The following is a 24,755-nucleotide window of genomic DNA, read 5'->3' as shown; positions in this document are numbered from 1 at the left end:
ATGTTCCCAAGTGTGAAAAGAGTATCAGTATAAGATCTGTACATCCTAAGAATCTGTTCAGATAGGTGTTTTTGAATATGAAATGGTTATTTAGGTTTTCTTAAGGACAAAACTATATGGTGAAGTGCATTAGTTTGCATCTGAAAGAAATTAACTTCTTTTTTTAATATATTTTAAGATATTAGAGAGCTCTAATGCCTGTGCTTGCGACTTTAAGACTTATTTTCTGAAGGTTAGTGATCTGTAAGATTTGTCTTAAATGAAAATGTGACATCTGACAGAAACTACATAATGCAATCTTTCTGTGCTTCTAACCAACCATTCCTTTAGTTGCCTTCCACTGAAACCTGGGAAGTGTCTTCTCTTTAGTAATTACATGATCACTGACATGCCAGCCTATGGTGCTTCAATGTCTGGGTGAAAGGCACACTAAGTTTGAAAGGCACACTTTCCACGGCTTCTTAGAAATTTGCCAGAGCGGATTAATTAACATTTTAGGTTGTCTTTGAATTTCTCTTTGTTTTATCGACTTGACCAGTGAACTGCAGAGTAACTGCTCTGAGAATCCTGAGTATTTTAAATACATGCCTAAATTCACGTAACAGTGGCCTTTTTTTTTGTTTTAATGTGCAATACTACAGAGTCACAGTGCACTTCGAGTTGTACTGTGTCAATTTAGTAGTCACATTTAACAACCAAATAAAACCCAACTTCACAAACATAGTTACTGAAGCTATAAAGCTGTTATTACAACCTGAAAAATTTACCAGATTTTTTTTCTGTAACAACACTAGACTAATTATTTTCAGAACTCTGTTTTCATGAACTAATAATCACCACAGAATTTAAATAAACAGGAATGCGGTACACTGGTGTTTGTCTTGCTCTTCTCTTGTTTTAAATGTGGAAAATTAAACAAAAAATAAAATAACTTAGTAAAGTTTATTTCTGTATGAAAGAAAACCAAACACATTATCGAAGATTACAATCAACTGCATAACTTTGTATCTTGTATGAACCCAGGAAACAAACACTTGGTAAGCCTTAGCTAAAGCTTTGAGGAACTTAAGTATTTTGACTCTGTTTCTATAATATGACCTTAAGTTTTAAAACTTAAAAAAGCTTTTATGTAAAAAGCATTAGTAACAGCAAGAATATACCTGAAAGACCAGATGAGCAATAAAGATTTTTCCTAATTTGGTGGCCACTGGTGGGCTGAACAAGAATGTTTTAAAATGCTTTCCTCTCATTGAATAAAAAATAAATCCCAAGCTACTATCCCTAGAGCTGTAAGTAATAATACAGTGGGTTTTGATCTTTGCTGTTGGGCTGGCACATGATTATCAAATGACTGAATTTGGCCTTTTGCTAGCATATGAGTAAGACCTCATTCTCCATGCTCTTTAACATCCTAAATACGTGATAGCAAAGGTAAAGAACAGAAGGTTCACATAAATTTTGAACAAAGACACCTCATCATTTGTGATTTAAGTACGAAATGAGAATAAATTACATAGTTCATTGAAGTCACTGAAACTAGAGTTGAATAGCCTCTCGAACACTAAAGTGAAATTCAAGTAGATAAATGTCTTTTGATATATTGCAGGAAATTTACAATGTAAACAAAACAATCATATAGTACAATTATTCACTGTGTCTGGTGCAGTCAGACATTGTTTTTTTACTTTCTGTGAAGCCATTCATTTGCAGAAGCAAATATGGCAGTGTGGCTTCAGGGAAACTTGTTTTGTGTTCTGCTTCATTGAACAGAGTGTTAGAAATTCTCTGCTACCGAGTGTTTATAGTTTAGATTGCCAATAAGAAAAAGTGGGTATGGAAATAATGGTAAATAATGACCCACTATTCTACCCACACCAACGCATTTTTTTATTTTATCACTGAAGGAGTCAGGCTGGGCAGATCAATTTTGCCCATAGCTGATCTGCGCTATTCTAAATTTCCTTCTTCTCCCTTGCGCCTAGTAATGCACAAAACATTACTTTCTCAGAGATGAAACTGAGGCCCACAGTTCCACTTTTTTCCTATGATTTGAAGATGAATGTAAAAATTGTCTTTCTCCAGTTGCCAAGGGCTTTATTCAGTCTCCATGACACTTCAAATCTAACACAAAATGACCTAGGAGGGACACTGGCCTGTTACCTCAACTCTCCACGTACTGCCCAGCAGATCCCAGAGACCCATGAGGGGCGCTGTCATGCAAAGCAATCTTTGAGTCAGCCCTCACTCTTGCCTGGCAGATCTCCTCCTCTTTGAGCCCTGTCACTAAAGTACAAGGTCTGTCACAGCTTGTCAGTGAGGACTGAGGCAAAGAAGGCAGTGAATACGTCAATGCCCTCTTCTCCACTGTCACTAAACCAACAGCCCTCATTCAGCAGCAGCATTAGCATTTTGCCTTTGCTTAGCTCTTCCCTACTCACGTAGCAATGGACGTCCTTGTTGCCTATGATATACTTCCAATTTCAGCGGAGTTTGACTTTCCTGAAGCCATCTTCTGCATCTGCGAAGGGCGGGGATGATGCCACACCTCGATTTCGGGAGAAGGGGCCAGCTGGCCAGGTTGACTCCTTTCCCCTCAGCGCGGGTCACGAGTGGCCGCTCCCTGCCTCACACGCCACTGTCAGGCAGAGGGCGGCGGTTCACAGCACACCAGCACCCTCCCAGGAGCGCCTGAGCGGAGCACACCCTAATCTCAGGGTAAGATCCTCGCTGACTGGATCCTGGCGAAGGAAGGAGGGAGGGACTCTTGCCTGCAGTTCTCAGGTGGGCATCATTCCTCACCCCAGAGGGAGAAAGAACAGGTGCTGCAAAGAAGCACACAGGTAAGCAGATAGAGCTCTAAACAAAGAGCTCTGAGCGAAGAAACCCGAGCAACGCCTTGCAACAACTTATAAAGAGGGGCGGACTCTGGGAAGGAGAAAGCCTTACAGCCAATGGGCTAGCTCCAGGGTGCAGCATGAGGTGGGACTTGCATCACCACATAACCAATAAAATACATGAGCGGAGGAGAGTGTACACACACAACAAGTGGGAGGTTAAGGGTTCCATAAATGACAGGGAAGATTCTGGATAAAGGGGTAGGGTCTACACTGATGGATGGGTATCAGGGGCAGGGTTACAAGGATTGACAAAAGAATAACTGGATTAGGGGGTAGGCATAAGGGTTGATTGATAGGGAAAGGGAAGGCACAACTTAAGACTGAACCACTTTGAAGAGAACAAGGGGCATACAAGAGTGAACCATTACAAACAATTTGAATAAAGACTTAATCAAATATAACCAAATAACACACTACCACACAAGGATTTTTGAATTCTTCTTTGGTAACCTGTCCCTATTTCACCCCTTTTTGCTGCCTTTTCTCCCTTGAAGCTGTGCTGAGAATTTCCTACTTAGCCAAAACAATTTTGATTTTCTGAATACTGGGATAAACTGTCCTGGTTTGTCATTCAGAACTGTCTTCAGAAACTGGAATACCGTCTTCAAGTTTCTGAATAAGCCAAAATCTGTTCTTGTGAAACTCAGTTTCTGTGTGCTCTTTTCTCATTCCTTTCAGGAGCTCAAAGGCCATTACTTCATGATCACTGTAGCTGAGGATACCATTGATTACCACATGCCCATCCTGTGCCTCCTTGTTAGCAAACTGCAGGTCCAGCTTTGTGTCACTCCTGTTAAGCCCATCCAGTTTCTTTTCTGGGAAATTCCCTCTAAAACTCTGTAGATGTTTTGATTACTGATGTCCTGCCAAATTGTCCTTCTAGGAGGTGTCATAGCTCTGCAACAGACACCTTCTCAAACAGTTTAAAGACTTCCTGAACTGGCTGGTCTGTACCTCATTCCCACCACATTGTTAGCTTCATCAGTCTGACCCTGGCACACTGGCTCTCCCCCACCTGCCATTTGTCCCACACAGGACTACTGTCTGTCCACCACTTCAGTCGAGTGAGCTGCCCTGCATCCTCTGAGAGATCCCAGGCATGTCACTGTTGTGTGACTGACTGACTGACCTTGCTATTTATCAAAACAAAAGAAGTATTTTATATTTCTTGGAATAAATGGGCTGAAACAATAAAATTTCGTTATCATCCCTTTCTTCTTACTACTGGATGACAAAAGTTTCGCAATCAAGAAACACATGAATGTGGTAGGTGCAAAAAATTATAAAATATATATAAAGTTATAAGAAAGGTAACTCATGATACTTGTCCCTTGATTTTTGATTAGTCATAGTTTGGACTAGAGACATGCAAAGTCGTATCTGTTGCCAATTGTAGCAATAGTGGTAGCACAAAAAAACCTGTCAGGTAGGAAACCTGTCATTTCCATAATGACAGTGGCTTGGCTTTTGTGACCACTGAGCTTGGGTTCAAGGCATATGTAAATGACTCTTGTTTGATAACATCTCACAACAACTTTTAAGAGCGTTTGGGATTTCACAGTGTACAAGTCTGTGTGACTATTTACCTAAGGAATATTTGACTCTTTCTGGTGGGTACTCCCCAACATGCTAAGCAGTCCCATTCATGTAAGTCACATGGTCTTAACTGATATACAAGAAAGTGCAGACATTTTAATTTTCACTTAGCAATTTTTCCATGAATGGTAATTTTTACTTTTCAATTTTTTTGAAAGTTTTGAAGGTTAATTTTTGGAGACGTTTTCAGTTTTGTAGTTAATGCTATATGTGGCAGGAAAAAACCTGAAATTAAAATAGTGGTTCCTCAAATATAACTTTATCTCAGAATAAAAATGTGTTGTTCAGTGTGGGTTTTTTTCCTGCTCTGGTGATTAATGAAAAAAAGAAGAACCCAAAGATACATTTGCAACACAAGTAATTACAAAGGACGCTTCTTCTTATCCAGCTATGAATATTATCCCAGTAGTATTCTTTTTTAAAATAGCTTCATGCATGTAAAGATTGTTCTGTATGTGAAAAAAAAGCACATCACTTGATAGCATGAATTTAATTAATTCCTCTTGTAGTGGAAGTAAGAATTTGACAGTCCCAGTCTTTCAACTATGAAATATTCAGTAAATTCAAACTACTTTAAATATTCAAAAGGCATAAAATATGCTGGAAGTAAGAAAATACAGTGCTAGTTGTACAAAGACCAGCATGTGTAAGTTTGCTCTAATTGACTGTACATGTCCTGTTACTCAAAGGCAGGTAACAGGAACAGCTCAAAATTAATGTAACTTAAAGAAAGTCTGTCCTGACTGTAGAAATTATCTCATTCAGACTTTATTGTGTTAACTTGTGACCGTAACAGAAGTCAGAAGTACAAGTGGGAAAAAAAAGCCAACCAGAATTTATGTGAGCAACAGATCTTTACACAGATTCCCAGACAAGTAGGGGAAATTAGCTTGGCTCAGATAGACGCTTTATTAGGAATAAAATGGTGGGGATGAAGGTTCATTGTGTTTTGCATCTGCCACCTAATAAAATTTTGTATCCTTCAGGGTTTTCATATGACCAAGATTCATCACTTCTCATCATTTTCAATACTGAATCCCTGGACACTGAAGCAAGAACTCACAGTGTGACCTGAGTTCAACTGATAAATTCCCTGAGGAATGAGGAGGGTTTTTGCTTTAGTCAATCAATTTAAAACTCGCTTATACTTTAAACTGCACAGGGGGAGGTTTCGGGTTTATCTGGTTTTATTACAGAAGCCATCCTGAGCATTCTGAGCAATACTCTGACTGTTATAGTCAGGGGAACAAAATCAGGTCAATGGGAAATTGAATAATATAATAGAATATCCAGTGAAGTCTTATGGGATAGAAGCTCAATAATGATAACTTCAGTCCTTTTGCACATTCTTTCAGCATTTGCCTAAATAAAAAAAATAAAATAAAAAATAAAATAAAATAAAATATAAAAATAATAAATGTTCAACCAACTCCAAACCTTTTGGTGCCATAATACTATGGCACTTTCCAGGAGGGACTTCAAAGTGCCACATGAACAAACCATACTGTTTTTAAAATGTACCCCAGTGAAGAAGACAAATGCTAAAATCTATGCTCTCTCATGCTTCATTGTACAATTTCAACACTCAGAACAGATCCTATGAACTTGGCAGTAATTAGTTGAGGAAATTTCATTCTTTTTCTTTAGAGATATAGAAGAATTCTCAGTAATGCCTTACATTTACTAAATGGGAGATTTTGCTATGTAAAAATAAATAAGGAAGAACTCTCTTTCAGAAAACAGTAATTTTAAACTTGCTTCATGGAAAAAACCAGTATTATGTGAGGAGACTAGTCAAAAATATTTCCTAAAGACTATTCATGAAGTGACCAATTTTAACGCAAGCATGTGCTAGAGCACACTGTGTGGCTGAATTTTGTGTTATGATGGTACACTGAAAAATAAAGCAGCACAGACTGGGAAAGAAGAGTGAACAACAAAATAGTATAAATAAAACTATTTCAGAGAAGCATAAGTTGAAATTGTTCCTCCTTTCTAGAAATTTCATAAAATGCAAAATTTTACCTCTGAGTAAAAGGTTAAGACCTATTATCAGGAGCATCTAACAACTATCAAGAACATCTACCTCAAAGATATTTCAGTATTGTGAGAGTAGAGGGCAAGGCTTTCAAATTGCAAGACAAGGTGAAAATTATTTTGAAACATCTTATTGCTCAGTATTTGACTCACTTAAGGCTGTGTTTAATTTGGCCTCCGTGAAGCCACATTAACTTTCTCTGAAAACCTCCCTACTGTTGGAATCCTTAAGGTTAGAGGGTTTTTAGGAAATGGTTAAAAAAGTATAGGCCTCAGACTGAAGTTTTGTTAGCATTGCAAATACAGCAGAAAAGTTTCCCATGCAAGCAGAAAAGTTTCCCAAGCAGTAGAGCATACGTGACAAATAACAATAGGCTTCTGTAGAATTGGCTTTAGGATGGCAACAAGGTTATTTAATGTATATCTTTAGAAGGTTAGCATGAATAGAACTCTGTTCTTTGTCTCTTATGAACTAGTCTTTGTTTTAGCTACGATTACCTATGTTTTATAAGATTGGATAGAATGCTTGTCAATATGTGTTTTCTGTGTCTGATTGGCTGAATTCTAGTCTGAGATGATTTTATGTATTGCTGTACCAGCGCTGCTGGAGGAGACATTTTTTGGTGTGGATCAGTGAGCTGTCATGTCTCCATTTTGTATTTTGAGACTGATGTGCTGGAAATAAAAGCAAAAATCTCTTCACTGGTCTGGTTACCATGTTATCCATATTTGGATATTTTGCCGCGACCTAGTGGGTTCCTTTTTTAAGGCGTGGGCTCCTGACACCATTGGACTTATACCTGTCCCGTCCCCCGCACCTGCCTTCCATATATGCTTTGACATAACTTCAGGAGCATCTGTTCCTTATCTTATCAGTCATTGAGGTAAGGCTGCTTAGTTGATAATTCCTAGGGTCCTCCTTATTACTCTTTTTAAAAATGGGTGCCATTTTTCCAGGCACCAAGAGCTTTACCTGACTGCCATGACTTTTCAAATATAGTGGTGAGTGGCTTGGCAGCTGCACCAGCCAATTCCCTCAGGACTACAGGATGCATCTCACGATAGACCTATGCCTATTCAGGGTCCTCAGGGGGTCATGAATCTGGTGTTCTTTCATTATGGGAAGGACTTGATGTTCAGGGATGTCTGAAGACTGAAAACTGAAGCAAAAACCAGCATGACCTAGGCTGGTTGCAACCAGGCTGACAAGAACCTTGATGTCTCTAGTTAATGTGTGTTGGGAAGCAACAGTTCCAGTAGGGGTTTGCATCTGATTCGGCTTCCACCCGCATTATGAACCTGTCTTCAATGCACCCCAAGAGTTTTTGGGACAGTTTACAGCTTGCTGTTCCATTTGGTTCATAAAGTAGTGCCCAGACTGTGAGTATGATGCTTCCTGTAGTTGAACTTCACTGACAGACTACCCTTGACTGGGGTAAACACAAGCCACAAGGTTTCAGTTATTGGCTTGACCTCTAATAAACTCTCTTGACCTCATCCATAAACTCTCAATCTGTTCCACACTGTTTTCCAAAGACAGCAGAGTGGAAACAATCACTATTTTTTACACATGGGACAACTCTTTCCCTGCCCCTTCTTTGAGCACCTATGTTTTGATCTGCTTATAAGCCATGAGTTGCAGTGTTTGAGTTTTGTTTCCTCCCACGAAGTTCAAACGATGGCTAGCTATGTAATGTCTTTCTAGTTTCCCAGAGGTTTCCTACTGGGCCAAAATCTTTCTCCTTGGATGAAATTTGCTCATTATAGCCCAACTTTAATATATTAATATATTACAGTTGGCATTTGGCACCCCTCCGTGCCAAAGGTATCAGCCTCCAAGGTACCTCCATCTCCCCTCACCAGACATGCACTCTATACTTTTTGACTGTATCTTTAAAAGCAAAATGAGAGAATTTACACCAATTGGTAACAGAGGTATCAATGACTAGAGTCCCTCAGTCTCCACCTAAACATAGAGAAGAAGTTAAAAAAGTAAGTCAAGAATGGGGAAAAAAGTTGGGGAAGACTCCATTTTAATGGACGGGATCGGTCAACAGGCTGAATTTGTCTTCTTTGCGTAGGGATGTTTGTTAGGTAAGAACCATACCCATGCATGGTGAATATTTTACTGGGGTTTTGAGCTTGCCAGTGTATTGCTTTGAATATGTTTTTGCAGTCAGATACTATCAACGACAATTACACCCTTTATTAATATAAAATTGTGACAAGTCAAATATTAACTTGTCACAATTTTATATTAATAAAGGGTGTAATTCTGGAAACACTTGGTGTGAGTCCTTCAAGGCTACTAGGTAGAGGGATAACATAGTCATATAAAGAGGAAGACCCCCTGAGGGGTCATAAACTGGGAAGACCTGCTTGTGCTGTTGTATTTCCCTAAGTCAGTCAAAACACCCCCCAGTCCAGCAGGATTGCTCAGTGAAGAGCCCCCTTAACTGGAGCCTGAAAGAGTGGTCAGGCACCAGGGTTTTGGCTTTCCTGAGGTGCTTACCGAAAATTAAATTCTAAGGGCCAAGGAAATCTCCCAGCTCTGAGGGTCTAGGAAATTTTCCCTTTTCGTGTGAGAAGGGCCTTACTTTGTCTGGATGTTCTTTTAAAATTTGCTAGGTACCTTATTCCTCATGTTCTAAAGCTTGCAAGTATTGAACCTCCTAAGAATTTTGTTGTTTGTCTCAGGTCCTACCCAAATCAAACTGCCTTGCCCTAAACCCGCTGAGTAGGCCATGGCATTACACCTTGTGCACTATGACTTGAGCAGTTGCCCTGTCCACAGCAAATAAAACAGCCTTCCCTGCTGGAGCCACCGCAGTCCTGGTGTTGACAGAAGTGCTCCAGCTGGGTTTTACATTATCAGCTCTGTTGCAGACAGGAATGTGGGGCAGGCAGTAAGAGGGGTTGCCCACCCTGTTTCTGCATCCACCAATCTGTGCATGAAAATCTCCCCTGAGTTTTTCTCATTGTTAAAAAAATAATCCTTATATTTTACTGGTAGTTAATGTTACTTAGAGATATTATTTTGGATCAAATTTTCTTCTTGCTGGAAAAGGATACTTTGAAATTTGTTCTGTAGCAAAATAAAATAAATATATGAATACTTAAATTTCATACAGAAATATGTTCCCGAAAATGTCAATGGGAAAATTTTGTGAGAAGATATTCTAGAAAGATCTCAATCAGTGTACTAGAAAGACAATGAAAAATGCCAAATGACCATCTCAACAGTACCATGTCACAGCATCACAGAATGGTTGAGTTTGAAAGGGACTTTTGAGATCATCTGGTCTGACTACCTTGCTCAAGAAGGGCCATCTTCAGGCTAGTACAGAGGGCCATGTCCATACACATCAATGTGTTTGTATCTTCTAAATTCAGAAAAAATACATGAGAAATCCAAATACTCACATTTTTTATCACATACCTAGTAAATTAAGTTGCTTTCTCCAATATAAAAATTCATAAATTAATACTTGCATGCAAACAAAAAAGCATTTACCTCAAAAAGCACACTGTTAAGTTGAATATTTAAAATGTCAAGTATTTCTACTAATAGAAGAATTTATTATACACATGGTACGTTATATTTTGTAAATTTTTTCTTATGTTAAATATAATATTTAATCAATTCAGCTTTCCAGTGCTGTTCATCATGATTTGTCAGGAAGGTTTTTTTCATAATTAGACTTTTTATATAGTTATCTTTTTCAGATTTCAATCTGTCTGTTCCATAAGCAGACCGCTTAAGTAACATTGTTGTACAGTTATCAAAAGAGAACTCAACTCAAACTTATTCTGCATGCATCACACTATAACTGAAATCCTTGTTTAATTGCTTAGCATATAATTATTACATTAATAAATCAGGTATTTTTGATTTAGTGATCAGGTAGACAAAATTAATTGCCTGGAAGTAGCTTTAGAATTCTATATTTTGCTTTAGACTTTGAAACAATCATTGCTTCTACCGAAGTTGTGATGTTCATCAACCAAAGCTGGACCCAAGTCCCTGTGAGCGTATAAATCTCATAAAACATACAGAAAATGCAATTATACAGCAAATTGTGCTGTAAAGAATTTCTCTTAATGCTTGTATTTAAAGCTAATTTGAAGTTTACTCTAGTTCAGCTAAATCTTAGTAATTTGACTTTTTGCACTGGTTACTAATTCTCTCAAAAAGTGTTTACAGTATTTGAAAACCGTATTAATTATCAAAGTTGTCTTCCCTATTAATTTTTTTATTTGATGAAGTACAGTTATTTTTCAGCCACTACTGAGACATGCCTGGGAGATCTCTGTCCAGTTAAAACTTTTAAAAATTCATAATAAGGAAGAGTATGGGCAGTTGAACCATGTGGATGGTTAAATCTGTCAAACTATATATATTTCAATGTGTCCTCAAAACGGCCACAACAAACTCTGGTTAAAGTGTATGATTTCAAATAGCCACAAAAAATCTGTAAACCTCAATTTCCTAGGAAAAAGGCAGGCTTACAGATGTACTATATTTATCTCCTGGCCTGCTAATCAGGATGTGCTTGCACTTCATGGTGCAAAAACAGGGAGGTTGCATTTCTGCAGCACACTGCCCAGGCTCATTAGCTCTAACAGCAGGGCTAATTAACTCAGATGCAGAACTACACAGCTATGGATGTTCTGCTTTCGGATTTAGCATTGACCTTAGTATTTGCAGGGTACCAATTTATTCCTTTAAAATGCCTGTGAAAGCTCCATGTAAATGTAAGTGAATTGATAAAGAAAGGACTCTGCAGCTGCAAAACTGATACTTTTTCATTCAATAACGTAAAAACTACACTGTTGTTATTTAGTGTGTTAACAGAGTATTATGTAGCACAGTACATTCATATTAGAGATTTGATTTTACCTGTAAGACGAATCACAAAGGGTTGTGCATCAGTTGTTATCGTTTACTATTTTGTGAGGTACATTACTTTTCAAGGGATTTCATTAGTACTTTATTAAAGATGAAAATACCCATGAATCTATCTGTCAAAATAAGGCTGGAAGGAGAATATATGTTTCTGTTTCATCTAAGAAAAGAGCCTTTTTTCTCTTTAGCTGGTATGTGTATACCTGTTCACATATATGCAAAGCCTCTGGGAGTGTTCAAGACCAGGCTGGATGGGGATTTGAACAATCTGGTCCAGTAGGAGGTGAATCTGTCCATGGCAGGGACGTTGAAACTAGATTATTTTTCAAGGCCCTTTCAGCCCAAACAATTCTATGATTCTATGGAAATTCATGAGCACGTCTCCAGGAACAAACTTACTTAAATGCAGACTGATGTTCATATCAAAATTTTTTTTAATCCAAGTCACTTTTAAGCAAAAATTTTTTTCTAAATTGCTGATATTCCAATATTTTTGTGTAATCTGTCATAACAGCCACAGAGTGCAATTGTAAGTCATTACAAAATGCAATAACAAAATGCCATCTAAGGTGAAGTTTCAGAAATGTGTAGGTGATAGGATTCATCATAATTTCTAGTGCAATGTCTCAGTAGATGGGGGTAGATGTCATTCACATACCTGCAGGCCAGATATCACTACATTTCTGCCAGCAGTATTTGCTATTCAAATAGCTCAGTGTCTACTCATGATTTTAGTGCTTACTGCTTAGCTCAAGGTTTACTGATGATCTCTCACCTTCCCTTTCTCAACCTCTGCACTTTTCCTCTCTGTCATTTCTTGATTAATTTAATTTACTGGGTTGGAATTCTATCAATACATCCGAAAACTCAGTCTTCATTTACTTGTTACTATTTTTTGCCATAGTCTACACTTCTGAATGATCACTAAATGATCAGTGTGATCATTCTATTTTCATAGTTTCATCATAATGCACACAAATACTATAAGTTGTTCTATGCTAGGACTTGCAATGAATCCTTACTTATATTCATGCCTAAATATTGTAAACTTTTAGTGATTTTCAAGAATAGTGTAGAATAATAGTCATGAAGCACAGATTCAGAGTACTATATGTCTCTGAAATACAAGGATCCATTTGATTACTGTGGAAATACAGAAAAGATTAATAATTTTGCAGAATGGCTAAAATGCATGTCAGAAGACAGAACTTCATCTGCCTAAAATTCCTTTTGCTAACCTGATTTACACTATCAGTGATCCCTAATTTCTCTTTTTTTGCTCAGCAGATGTCTATAATTTAAGATAACAAGTTAAAAATTCATCCTCAAATGTATGAATTTAACCACTTCACCTATAAAATGCAACCCATACAACTATTTTTAAACTGTATGTCATATTTCTAAAACTAGGATCATTAACAATTTATGAAAAAGTATATTTTGCTTTTAGGTGTCTATTGAAAAATTTCTGTTTTACCTCCTCTCCCCCTCCATCCCCCTTATTTCAAACCAATTTTCAGTAATTCAAGTGGAAAATTCCTTATCTGAGTATATGAAGGAAATATAATTTTTCATTGTAGACAAATAAAAAAATTTGGAATCCTTAAGTAGAGATCAAGAAAAGGAAGCTCATTTCAGGAAAGTCAGGGAAAAATTCCTCAAAAACCAAAAAACCAACTAAAAAGAACACCCCTCACCAATACTTAGGAAAAAAGATGCAAATCAGTACAGTTCAGTTTTTACAGCAACAGCCTATGTATGGACAAATAACTTGGCCTTACAAAAGTTCGCCACAGAGATCCCATTAACTTTGATGGGACAATTTCTTTTTTTTGTTTTTTTATTTGTAAACTCACTGTACAAAGAATAAAAACGTAATCCTTCCTATATTTCTGAAAGCAAAACAAATAGGTCTTCTGCTTGTTTTGGACCTGGGGAACTACAGAATGAATAAAAGCATATCTACCTGTCACAGGATATAGAAGCAAATTAGCTCCTGGGTAGTCGCCTGCCAGGGAATTAACCTGATCTCTGAAAACAGGAACTCCATGCCTGTGCTGATAAAGCACTTGTGCTTCTTGTTGTGAAGGGCTGGGCTGTTGTGATGCAACCTTGTGGCTAATGGTTGTATGTTACTGCTTCTGAATTAGTTGAAGGATAGCTCTTGTGTCAAAAAATATTCCATTTTTAAACCTGCTTCCTGACAATTGAACAAGCACACTCAGTATTGCTTACGTTGGGATGTGATGGGCTGACCTTGGCTGAGCCACCAGGTTCCCATCAGACCAGTCTATCACTCCACTTCTTCAAAAGGACAGAGGGAGAAAATTCAATTAAAATATAATATGTTAAAATAACAACAAGAAGATCACTTAATATTGTCATGGGCAAAACATGTTTCATTTGGAGAAATGAATTTATTATACATCAATTGTAAAAAAGAAGCATGGTGAGAAATAAGAACAAAACTAGAAATTTCTTACCCTCACCCCTCCCTTCTTCCTGTGCTCAACTCAGTCCTATCTCTCCCTAATTCCAGGTCAGACAGGGAGATGGGAAAATTGTAGTTGCAGTCAGTTCAAAGCTCTTCATCTCTGCCTTTTCTTTTTCCTAATCTTTTTTGCTGCTTTGGTGTAGGGTGCCACCCATGGGATACAGCCTTCATTAAATTAACATCAGTCCTTGCTACTGGTTCTGCCAGAAAACCTGTACTTGTATGCACTTCTCTCCATGGGGTACAGGTCCTGTTGGGTGCCTGCTCCTGTGTGGGCACTTTACAGGCTGCAGCTTCCTGCAGGGCATATCTGCCTGGTCCAGCATGGGAGCATGGTTGATATTGCTGGTTGCCGGTTGACACTGATATCTGTGTCACTATGGACCTCAGTGGCTGCAGGGACACAGCTATCTCAGCACAGTCTGCATGACGGCCTTACAATTCAGCACCTGAAGTGCCTCCTCCTGCTCCTTGTCCCTGACCTTGGTTTCTGCGGGGTTGCTTCTGTCATGTTTTCATCCCTGTCTTAGAGCTGCTGCACTGTATTTTTTATTCTTAAATATTTTGTCACAGAGATGCTACTGATGTCATTGATTGTTTCAACTTTGGCCAGCGGTGGGTCCAGCTTGTAGCTGGCTGGAACTGGCTCTTTCTGAGTGAGATGTGGGCAGTTTCTGGTGTCTTCTTATAGAAGTCATCTTACAGCCACTCCCACTAGCAAAAATCTTGCCACGTAGTTTCAATACTCAGGAAAAAATGGATAATTTCTTACTCAGTATCTATGTTGATGATTTTACAGTCCTCAGAACATTTATATCTGCTGACTTTTCTCCAAAAACCAAAACGTTCCTGGCTATTTAATTTCTCTTTGTAGGGAGCCTATTTCTCATTTGAACATTGTTTTCACTATTTTCTGTATTTTCCTAGTTCTGCTGCTTTCTGGTTTAGTTGAAATTACCTCAACCATATGTTGTATTTTAAAAGTGAATTTGTACAGTATCAGAGTGACAGTGATTTCTAATTTAGTCTCAGTTCTCTGCTGCTTCCTATTAATTTGTATGGCATTTCAGGTGTTGTTAAATCTTGAATTGACCATTGAGAAAACTGTTTGCTGTTACTCTTTCCTGGCAAGTAGTATAATTGCATCTTTAAGGCTTTTTTTGGCCTCTGCAAATTGCTTTATATTGGCATAAGCTTTATCTTGACAAATGATTTCAATATATGCATTCAGCATTGTAAGATCTTTCTGGAACTCTTCACAGTCGATTTTCAGTTGGGTTATATTATTTATGAGCAAATTTCATAACTTATCACAGATCTTTCCTGCATTAGTTTTGAAGTTAGCCGAGACGGAGTTAATTTGCTCACAGCAGCCCTCATAGTGCCTTGCATTGGTGGGTAGAAAGGTGTTGGTAATGCAGCAGTGTTTTGGCTACTGCTGAGCAACACTGGCACAACATCAGCCACGTCTCTTCCAACATTTCCCCCCATCAATAGGCTCGGGGTAGGCAAGGTCTTGGGGAAGGACACAGATAAGGACAGCTGACCCAAATTAACTGAAGGGATAACACAGTCATCCCTTTAGAAAAGATACCTTTTTCAGATATAAAAGCTAAGAAAACAAGGAGGAAAGGGGGGCATTTAATATTTACAACATTTACTTTCCAGAGCAACAACTATACATGCTGGGCCCCTGCTTCCAAGAAACTGGCCAGATACCACTTGGTGAAACAATAATAAAACATTTGGTTTTTTTTTCCTTTGCATGTATAAATGCAACCTTTTGTTTTTGATTTAGTAAGCTGCCTTGTCTCAACCTACAAGTTACTTTCTGTGTTATTTTCTGTCCTTTCAGCTGACGAAAGGGGTGATAGGGTGGCCAAGGTCAACCCACGACAGTATTGCAAGTTCCTGCAAGTACAATTCTTCCACTGTAATAATCTAGGTGATAAAATTATTTAATACACCAACCAATTGTACTCTGCTCACTGCAGAGTTTATAAATAAAAGGATGTAGTTCTCTTTAATTTTCATAGATTCTTTGCCAAAGATTGATGTTACACTTTGATTACTTTCTGTTCTTTTGGTATAAACATTAGTGATGGGGTGGGTTCCACAGGATAGCAATTTAGGATTTTAATACCTCTGGACCACTTAAAGGAAAATACTATCTCATTATTGCAATTTGTTACTGTTACAAGTTTATTTTAAATTCTGTCATATTGACATTATAGAATGAACTTATCCCTTGTCTTCTGTGAAGAATAGATTAGTTGGGAAACTTCCGAAAACAGTATTATAGTGGATACTGAGACACACAAATCTGATTTGATTTTTCTGTTATGTATCAATACTCTTTAATATTCCATCTACATCTTAATGTATTTGTCTTATATATGTGGAAGGGTTTTGAAAATACTGCCTTTTTTCCTTTTTTTTTTAACTTTCATGGTTTCAGCAAGCTGATGGTCAGAATAATTTTCAGCTTTTCTGATGGTGGTTTAACATTTTTTCTACCAGGCTTTCTGGTTGAAAGAGAAGCCAATTCCCAACTTTTCTTTGTTGGGAATTGGCTTCTCTTTCTTAAAGGATGCCTCTGCATCCAGTAGTCCCCTTTCCCCCACTGCTTAACTTATGCAATCCTTTCTTCATGGTCCACTTAAGGATTTTATTGGACTCTTTGGAGTTCATTAAAACTTTTCCTACACATGGGGAAATTACTAAGCAAACTTGAAAAGAAGATGATTCAAAGTTGTGTAAAAAAGTTGCTGAAAGGATATATCTCATGGTGAAAAGAGTAGTTCCTCAAGAATTAGCCTTAATACATAGAGCATTGCATATTTTAACAACAACAAGAAAGGGAATGTAAGCTGACTTATAGAGAGAGTTAGAAGACTTGTCTGCATGTAAACTCATAGCTAGTCATATCATGACAAATTCTTTACTATTTACATGACACTGCTCCTTATTAGGTATTTAGTGTTCCCTGGTCAGGGAATAGCTAATAGCTGTCAACTGTTTTCAAAGTTTAACTCACCACTCTTCTATGGGAATAAGCTGTCTCACAATAAAATAATCTTACTGTGAGAAAGTAATCATGGTGATTAATCATATAGAAATGACCACAGAGAAAATTTTCATAAAGTGTCTATAATAATATAAATTCTTATCCCTGCTCACTGTACAATAACTTTGATGGGTAAACCAATGTTAAGATTATTGTTGATTTAGACTTGTGTTTTAGCTGAGGCTAAGGCACTGTTATATTTTCAGGTATTAACATCTAGCCTATGGTATATTTAACCTAAGCCAAACTGTTAGGTTCTTGAATTGGCCTGGTACTGCAGGGCTCAATGTTACACCTGCATAGCAGCTGTAACACACTGGAGCTCTACCACTGGGGCACAAAGCTCTGCTTATTCAGAGTGATCCAGAGAACCAAAAAAGATCTGTATTCTGAATTGCTTCCTGAGTAGCTTCTCTCTGCACTGGCATTTGATAGTCTCTTTTCTGTGACGGCTAAGGAGTAGCAGAGCTTCATCTCCTCCTCTATTGCCATGGAGCATATACATCTCATACATAAACATGAGCTCTCTGAAGTCCAAAACTCATACCAAAGCATTGGCTTTTGTCTAAGCGTTTTGATTGAGAGACAAGTCGATAAACTATATCCCCCTTACTTCATAAATCATACAAAATTTCCTAGTCACTACAGAAGAATCATATCAACATCAGCAGCCAGTTACCCGCGGCAGCTCATTTTTGGTTTACATAAGGCCTACAAATTATTTCTGCCACAGTCATCTTTGGTTCCCAAGCTATAAAAACATAATGCAAATACTTACCATTAGGGAGGTGAAGCTATTGATCATTCTGAGACTTTCACATGCTACAAAGTTAGTGGCCATTTAGGTGCTTAAATGGAAAAGAGAAAGATGGAATGTCATGCACCACACACATTGCATTTTGTATAAAATGACGTACAGAGGTAAACCTGATTTAATGCATGCAATCACTGTTACACTGTTACACTGTTTGCACTTTAGATGACTGTATATATGCAACCAGATAGATACTTTCACAGCAACTTTGAGCCTTATAATATCAAGGCAATGCTTGAGGTTTGCCATACCATAGTAAATTAAGCATGTGTACCCTCTTAAAAAAATCCAGAGATTTGCATTTCTATAAAAAAATTATACATGAGCATTTTCATTTTAATTTTTATGAATGTGATAGTAATAGGGTCAGAACATGACCCTGTACCTGTGTCATCCATAGCAATTGTAAAAGACATGAAAGCAGGAAAGCATGTTTCAGAAACATATGTTTCCAACTATACAAAGCACTAAGTTCTTTTGTAGCAATTAAGACCTCAAGTAAGATAGCAGAAAAATAATTTAAATTATAGTAAATGTGCCTTTATGCCTGTTTTGGGCGGATTTAACTGAAATATTTTTAGCTTCATAGAATTTCAGATGTATGAAGCTTTGATGCTGAAGATCAAGTATGCAGAGGAGAAACTAAAGCTCTTTGTAAACTCTTTATATCAGTTAGGTCATCTGTTTATCTTTTTTTGTTCAAACATCTGGGTTTGTAAAACAGCTGGCCAGTATTGCAAATGAAAGTTCAACAGTAAAACAACAGCCCTTCCAAGTTAGCAGCATTAGAGGAAGGAATGCATCAGGGTGATCCCTACCATCAAATTGATTTATTAGTACAGATGGTAAGAAAGACTAGCCAAAGCCCTGAATTCAAGTTGACTGTTTATTTATGTCACTGCTAGACCCTTAGCTATTTCAGGAAACCAACTAAAGAACGTCTGCCAAAATTCTTTAATAACTTCTCTGAAGATAAACTTTAAAGACAGTCATAAAAATAAGTGAGAAAAAATCCAAAGTAATACAAAAATTTAACCTACTACAATAAGGTGTCCTGAGAAATTTCCCTACTTTTTTTTTGGGTTTTTTTTTGGTGCTGTTGATATTGTCCATGGGGTTTTTTCGTGATATGGAGTATCTAGAACTAAACATTCAGGGTCCTGCAATAAAAATGTTGAAGCCTTTTACCGTATTCCTAGGTTGTTCTACACTTCCTGTATATACAGAAATATCTCTAATGGCTTCAATGAGAGTACACACAAATATTTACAATGTAATCATGGCCCTAAAAATAATTTTATAGGGAGCTGCCACAAATTAAAAAAAAAAAAATGCAAAATAAGCCAGTCACAAAGTATTTCCATGTACTGAAAAAGGCTACAATTACCAAAAGTATGAAGTATTCAGTTGTTAACACAACAGTTATTTATTCCCAAATTTTGAAATTATACCAAGAACTTTTTAACCTTTTAAAGTTTTATCCAGTTTAATGTTTATTTATTCTTTATAGATATATTAATTTATCTTAATGATATTCTACTTAAGTAAGGGTAAAGACCAAATTGACTTAGTTGCTTAGAATGATTTCTGATTTATTGCTGAATGTGTGTATTTAAATATCCTTTCTTTTGCCATTTTAAATTTTAGTGACTGATAAATTTTGATGCCATGGCCCTCATTCATCCACAAAAAAGTTCATTTCATATTTTAAGATATTTTCAATAATGCATAAAGCAAGGCTTCAGCAAGGCTTCTGAATATGTATCTAGCTTTAATAAGTCTATAACTTAGAGGTAGTTCCCATAGGTCCCATTGATTGTATCCCACATACCTGTTTAATTACTTGGTAAATCAGAATTTAGTTAAATCCTGGGCTTCAAGCAAAAGGATATGGCAAAATCAAATTATGATATTTAGCCATTTCTTCTTGCAGAAATTTAACTGTCAAAATGGGGAACAGCAATAATGGTTTTAGTAAAAAATAGGACTAATATTTTTACAAAACCCCTTTATTATTGATTGTATAGAAGGCCTGTTATTTTTCATCATTAAAATAATGCTATCTATTTTTTGAGTTCTCTAGGGTGGTTCAGCAAACCTGCCCATGTCTGAAAATCTCTGGTGTGAAATGATAATATAACTGTTGCCTAAACAATAAGCAGCAGGAAGAATCACAGAACTACAGAATTGTAGGAAGGGCCCTTTGGAAGGGCAGGTTATGCACAAATGAGTCCAGGTGGGTTTCGAATGTCTCCAGAAATCAAAATTTTTGTCACTGGGCACCATTGAAGAGTCTGGCACCATCCTCCTGACACCCACCTTTGAGATATTTCTGTGTATTGATGAGATCTCCTCTGTCTTCTCTTCTCCAGACCAGACAATCCCAGCTCCCAGAGTGTCTCCTGATGAGAGAGAAGCTCCAGACCCCTGATCATCCTTGTGGCTCTCCACTGGACCCTCTCCAGCAGCTCCTTGTCTCCCTTGTGCTGAGGAGCCCAGAACTGGACACAGCACTCCAGGAATGGCCTCACCAGGGCTGAGTGGAGGGGGAGGATCAGCTCCCTGACCTGCTGGCCACTCTCTTGCCAATGCAGCCCAGGATGACATTGGCCCTCCTGGCCACAGGGGCACTGGTGGCTCACGGGCAGCTTGTGATGCACCAGGAGTCCCAGGTCCTTTTCCACAGAGCTGCTCTGTAGGAGCAACCCCTGACCTGTGCTGGTGCTTGGGGCTGTTCCTGCCCAGGTGCAGGACCTGGCACTGACACTCACCCTTGCTGAATCTTATCAGGTTTCTCTCTTCTCAACTCCACATGTTATTGAAGTTAATGGCAGCACAGTCTTTGTCTGTGTTTCAGTCTCAGCTAAACTCACCCCATTACTACACTGAAAGAAAAACACTGTAATGTCATGCCACTTTACGTCAACATACAGCTAAATGGCAAGAAAGTAAATCAAAACTTTAGTTCTTTCCTGCCAAGAGAAGACTATGATTGCTAGTTTTTTTTTCCACCTTGTAAGGCTCATTGCTTTTCAAATAGGCCAGGTATGTGCATCAAGATTGCATACACACCAGCTTTTCAACTAAGTCCCTGATGCTTGCTGCAGGAGAAAATTTCAAGTCAAAATATTTAGCCAAACAGTAGCATCCAAAATAGAATTACATATTGGCTTGACAGTTGTAGTGTGATAGCCATTCATTCTCTTCTGGTTACCTCCTGTTATCAGAGACCATAGGTGCAATATATTTTGACATCCTTCCCACACTCTGATTTTTTTACATTTAGATAAAATCAAATAAAAGAACCAAGTTTTGAAACGTGGTTTATTTTACTGTGGTATAAAGAACAAGGTTTATACGTAGCTGTTATACGGTTTGTTGAGGGATCCCCTCCTTTCATCTTAAAACTGAAGGTTTCAGTATTTTCTTTTTGTAATCCTATTCTTATTGGGAGATGAGGGAAAGGGAAAAAGTGTTGAATTTGGCATTTAGAATATGACATTACCTATCCTCTCTCTGGATTGTATTCTTTGACCTTTTAGGGATTTTGGAAAATTCTGAGGTTGGAACAATGTGCATTTTGGTCACAGGGTTGGTAAAGATATCTAGTATCTGCCTTCACTAAACTTATTTAATTTTCCTTTCACCATTAGAAAAATAAAATAAAAAAAAAAAACAAATCAAACCTAACAAAAAAGCCCCACCAACCATAAAGTGCAGTCATTTTTGTAAAAAATGTTGCCATTTTCAAGGATTATAAATAGTGTTGTCATGTAGAAGAGGCAGCAAAACCATTTATTGCAGCATATTGGGGTAACAAGCAGTGTGAGCTGTTTCTTTCGTGATAATAAAGCACCAGCAGAATACATCTAATCTGAGAGATATATTCTCACATACATCTCTGGCTTTATATTCTCTATGCAGCATTGAACCATGAACATATATTCATTAGAAAAATGAAAAATAGAATTCATTATGTTTGAAGTAATAGATGAAGGACAGTTTACTTTCAGTTAACTTAAGTAAATTGAAAGAGCAACTTTAGTTCCTATAAGTAGTCTGACAAAAAGAATTTAGCCCTAGGTTAAAGGTGAGAAGAAAATAAAAGGTGAAAATCCTATATGTTGTCTAATTGCATGGTTTGTTTCAAAATTGTGTTTTGGTGCCCTCAATAAACACATGACTAACAAAAACCATTAAATTAAGTGTATCCTAAGAGTCAAATATACCTCAAGAGCCAAAAATTCAATAGGGTATCTTCAGTATTTCTGACATTCAGAGAGACTTCAAAAGCAGTCAGGGAGAATAGCATTGCCCTAACAGTCAGTTTTCTTCTGTCCTTGATTTACTTCAAAACCAAAAATTACACAGTTATGTTGGTGAGGAGAACCTTCAGAATATAGCAGCAAAGATGATCAGATACACTGCTCGGGAAAATATTGAATATACTCTTTTGTTAGTGGCATCCTTATTAATATGTTTCTTTATATCTATCTTTACAACTATTTACTTAAAACAATTTTTTGTATTAGACGGGTAATTTTACAGGTAATATTTGACCACATTCTCTTAATAGGAGAAGGTACTGCAGATATTTACTGCAGGAAAATTATCTGACAATTTCAGCCAAACAAATAAAAAAAAAAGGTAAATATGAATTTTTATATGTCAAATGATTCCATTTATTGAAAATTCTTCAGACATAGCTATGTTAATAGAATCAATTGTCCTGTTTTAAGTACTTTAGGAAAAAAAAATGCGGAGAGGTATAAACATCTGAATGTACTGAGTCTCCAATTGTGTGTTCTCATTCCGTGGATGTAATGAAACAAACAAAAGAAACAAATGAGGACCCCAGAAGTGGGCAGAGCACTCCAGATGTGGCCTCACTGCATCTGAGTAGAGGGGCAGGATCACCCCCCTCAGCCTGCTGGCACTGCTCTTCCCAATGCACCCCAGGACACCATTGGCTTTCTTGGTCACCAGGCCACACTGCTGGCTCACGGACAGCTTGCTGTCCACCAGGAACCCCAGGCCCTTCTCCACAGAGCTGCTTCCCAGCAGGTCAGCTCCCATAATGTGTCTATATATATGGTGTAAATATATATATTTTGTAAAGTGTCTGTCTGCTTTACTATGGAACAGTCATAAGCATTCTTCTTTCTCTTTACCTTTGTGATGAATGACACTTCTTTCTTTTCTCAAGTTCTTTAATGAACAATAATTGGGACAATTTTTTTGCCCTTTTCTTTCTCTATTTTTTTTTCACCACCTTCACATGAAAACTTTTCTTTTACTAAATCGCAAGAGATCACCCTTTCTGAATTCTGGAAATCTATAACTTCATCTATTTTCCTTGATTTTCCTTGTTTTTCATACAATAACTTCTTGCCTGAACTACTTTCTGCACTATTATCCCAAGTTATATTTTTGTCTTTTGCATATCACTCTTTCAAATGAATGTCTATACCTCCTTCTCTACACTTAATTTAATTCAGAACTCTGAAGTAGTGCAAAGCCATTTTGTTTGACTCAATCCTTGAACATCACAGTATTATCTAGTGAAATTTTTTTCTGGTTCCCCTTTCTCCTCTCTTGGTGAAATTATTTGCATAGTTTTTGCTAATAGTGTTCTGGTTCTGCATTCTGAGAATGCAGAACCAGAACACTATTATTGAATTTCTATAATGTTTATACTTTTTCCATGGCCTCTACTATACGTTATTTTTCTAAATGATCCATCAGAAAGGATGGTTGAAATCCAGTTTGAAACCAAATACCCAAGAAAATCCACAACAAACAGAAATTTCCTTGGAAAATCAGGGAAAATAGCATCTGTTTTAAAATTGACTACATGCCTAGCTGGATGTAGATTCTAGTCAAATATTGTTGTTGTCTTCTTTGAATTTTGTCTCCTTTCAAACAAGGCTTTTAAAAACTGAAAACAATAGGTTCAAGAACAGTCAGATAAAGTTTGTAGCTGTAAATATGAAAGTAAAAACTAATCTCTTTTGTGTAAATTATCTGACATACGCCTCTTATCAGGCCTTTCAAATGTTTGGTGTAAAATGTAATGCTTAAAGACAGGACAAAAAAAAAAACTTTAGCTCTATTTCTGTTTTATCTTCTGTTAATATTTCTCTTTAATTTTGGGTGGAGTTTTTTTTTGTTTTGTTTTGTTTTGGTTTTTTTGGGGGGGTTGTTTTGTTGGGTTTTTTTTGTTGTTGTTGTTATTGTGCATCTGGCTTTTTTGTGTGTGTATTTTTGTTTTGTTTTGGGTTTTAGTTTATTTGTGTTTCTTTTTCTAAATAAGTTGTGCCCAAGTGGACATACACATACACATAAAAGCTTTGGATTTTATTGCATTACAGTATCTTTACAAAGGTGGTTTTATGTTGGGTATTTACTATACATATCCTAGACATCAGTATCATCTTTGGAACCACTGACTTCTTATCCTGAGAAAATAACTGCCTTAGTGAGAATGACCTATGCAGAACACCTTGCTCCAAGATCTTGGTTTTATCCAGTGGTAATGATGAAATGGTTCTTTTTGGAGGAGTAAATATGTGTTTTCATCAATGGTGACCATGGCAACTATGTTGACTCAAATCCTGAGATGGTCTGTAGTGCAACTTAGGACAGGCAACTAACTAAAACCATCAAGGAAAGCTCTTGAGAAAGGAAACATAAAGTTCTTAATGACTTTATGTCTCTGCATCTCAGTTGTAACACATCTGTCTCAGCTCCTACTTTTTTTCTCTTTTATCCCGAATACAGGCTTTTTTAGAAAATATGAAAAAATCTTGAGGAAAAAGAAAAAACTCTAAAAGAAAAAGGAAATTGCCTTGAACAGAACTTTATCTAATTTAAGGGAATGTGACCACTTTTAGGCTAGACAGACCTGGTATGATGCATCGAGGAGACCATGACAGCAACTGAAA

Source organism: Melospiza melodia, chromosome Z (assembly GCF_035770615.1).
Source record: "Melospiza melodia melodia isolate bMelMel2 chromosome Z, bMelMel2.pri, whole genome shotgun sequence".
In the NCBI taxonomy this organism is placed as follows: domain Eukaryota; kingdom Metazoa; phylum Chordata; class Aves; order Passeriformes; family Passerellidae; genus Melospiza; species Melospiza melodia.
This window is presented reverse-complemented; position numbering follows the sequence as displayed.